Genomic DNA, 2,853 nt, shown 5'->3' with positions numbered 1-2,853 from the left:
TAAAGAGGAGAATTCATTTTGAAGCATAAACCTGCCAATAATAGGGCTGCCAACCCACTTGGCCTGGAAATTCCAGAAAAGGCTTCAAATGAAAAATCTGCAATCTAGAAATATTTAGTCCATTATTAATAGGGAAGGACCAGTTCATCCAGAGAGTCAAGAAAGAATTCACTGAGAACATGTCACTCCAGCTGAGTATTGCAGGATAACAGGGGTTTGCCAGCTAGAGGAAGAGGGAAAGAAAGAGCATTCTAGGGAGTGATACATGCAGCGATTTAAAATAAAATAAAATAAAATAAAATAAAATAAAATAAAATAAAATAAAATAAAATAAAACAAAAAGCACATGTTTTAGTGCCAAAAGTCGGGGTTGGGGGTGGAGATGAGTTCATAAGGTGTCTGTGTTGGCGGGGGGAGGTCAGCTGAGGGGAGATCTGGAGCCGAAGATCAGGTGAAGGCATTTGTCACCAAAAGGAAAGTCATAAAGTCTCTCTTTCCAATAAGAGAGTTAGTTGTGAAATCAGATTCGAGTTTTAACGAGGTAATTCTAGTTGCAAAGTGACCTGGTTTAAGGAGTGACTGGCAATTGTGACTAGAAGACCATTAGAAGGCTAATGCAGTTAATACTAATTACAGAAGGATGAAGGGAAAGTGAAGTAAGATGGGGATAAAGGGCCCCCAGAAGTACGATTTGGCTAGGATCACATGGAGAGGTTTCTTGATCTGTAGTCTTGTGGTTTTCCACACCTCACTCTCTTTACTGCTGTATCATTGTTTTACTGTCATTTGCTTTTTCCAAAAGTACATGTCCTATTATCTTCTGTTCCCACATGGCTGACAGCAGTCTCCCTTCTCTGAAATACCATTGCACTAATCACATCCTGACTTATACTGTTTGTAAACTTGTTTTATTATTATTATATTATTATTATTATTATTATTTAGTTTGGATACCATTAGTTTGTTATAAAACAGAGACATGGAAATTATTTACATGATGAAAGATTTCACAACTTTAGTGGAATGGGCAGCTTCACGTGATGCCGTTTCAATAATGATTAATTCCACTCTACATACTTTCCAAGAATGTCACCATCCCTAAATAAGAAAGAATCCTTGTCCTCTAGAACTACTTCGGTGCTTCCATATTCTGGGAGAAGAACTTTATCTCCAACTTTCACACTAACTGGTTGCCTCTCTCCACCCTTTCCTTTAGACCCCAATCCAACGGCTGCTACTGTTGCTTGCAATACTTTTCCTTGAGATTTTTCTGGAAACATAATGCCTCCTCTGGTTGCAGTTTCAGTTGCACTCCTTTCAACTAAAACTCAGTCAAAGAGGGGAAGAAACTTTCTAAACACCTGTCCTGTCATGACTTCAGCAGCCACAGCTCATTGTAAACTTGTTTTAGATAGGATTCCTTCATTGCTTCAAATCTAGCTTTGGATGTAGCTGTCTATCCCTCTGCTTAGGGTCCATATTAAGTGGAGCCAAACATACATTCTCCCGTCCACCACCACTATTATGATTTTAGCCCTAATGAGATAAGCCACAAAATGTAGAAACTTCAAAAAGACCCTTTACTTCTTCTAAAGAGCCTGATCTTAAAAGAGATATGCTAGCAACTCTGCTTTTCCTTTCCCAGGCCCCTACTATGGCCTTTTTAAAACTTTCCCAGTGTCGTATTTCCCAAGAATACACACAAGTCCCCAGACCTCTTCGGCCTACAGAGGAAGAGGAAAAAAAGAGGTAGCAAAAGGAATAAAACTTTTATAATTTTTTTCAACCTCCCATTAATTGTTCCATGTCTTAACCTTGGAGAAGGGGACAGTCAAGGCATTGCTTTCTGGTGGCTGCACACTCTGATCAATGTCAGGGACCACAAAATGATAGAAATAGCAAACTGGGAAGGGTATAACTCATCTATGGGATTTTGGCGGGCTTGAGAGCAGGGCTGAGGATTCTACTTCCCTGTAACTGCTACAATGGCTTACTCATGGTAGGAATATGATAGTAATTACATAAAGTAATTGATCCTTATTGTAACTTTTCAAAAACTTGTGTTGGTCTTCATAGTTTTAGAGAATTGCCACACAATCTCCTTTTTGTCCTTTCCGGAATCTTGGCACATAATCGGTGGAAGTCTTATTGGCCCAATTATATAGATGATGATCTAAAATATGGGTTAAGGGGCGCCTGGGTGGCTCAGTTGGTTAAGCGACTGCCTTTGGCTCAGGTCATGATCCCGGAGTCCCGGGATTGAGTCTCGCATCGGGCTCCCTGCTCAGCAGTGAGTCTGCTTCTCCCTCGGACCCTCCCCCCTCTCATGCTCTCTCTCTCTATTTCATTCTCTCTCTCAAATAAATAAATAAAATCTTTAAAAAAATAATAAAATAAAATAAAATATGGGTTAAAATACTTAAACAAGCACCAATAGCAGTAAGTGGCAAACCAGGACTCAAACCTAGGGTTTTAACCTAGTACTCTATTGTCTTCTACATTCTTGGGTCTTCCGCTGGACCCTTATCATGACAGTTGTATTGAGGAGGCTGGACCTACATATTTGTCCATCTTTTCAAATTCCTGAGCAGTGATGGCAGGCCTCCATCTTCTGGTTGTGAAAAAAATATTTGAGGACTAGGAAAATGGTTACAAATTCCAGTGATGGAATAAACCCTATTTGTCCATCTACCCAGAGTTAATGAAAACTTACTAGAATTAATCTTAAAATATGAATATGGCAAAGGGTTTTCCCTGAGTACCTATTATATCAAAGCACCATCTCCCAAGTAAGGTTCTCCCATCAGGAGTCCATCTGAGGGTAACACAAAAAATGGACATCCCAGGTTCCAC

General features: G+C 39.7%; 1 pseudogene; it reads right to left on the bottom strand.

Moving 5' to 3' along the window:
- Positions 1-1,058: 1,058 nt before the first annotated feature.
- LOC114213693 (10 kDa heat shock protein, mitochondrial pseudogene) lies at positions 1,059-1,373 on the bottom strand (annotated as a pseudogene).
- Between the last annotated feature and the right edge of the window lie 1,480 nt (positions 1,374-2,853).

The sequence above is a fragment of the Eumetopias jubatus genome, unplaced genomic scaffold (genome assembly GCF_037043125.1).
Source record: "Eumetopias jubatus isolate StellerSeaLion01/CBP00866 unplaced genomic scaffold, mEumJub1_p1.0 scaffold_4, whole genome shotgun sequence".
In the NCBI taxonomy this organism is placed as follows: Eukaryota; Metazoa; Chordata; class Mammalia; order Carnivora; family Otariidae; genus Eumetopias; species Eumetopias jubatus.
This window is presented reverse-complemented; position numbering and strand designations above follow the sequence as displayed.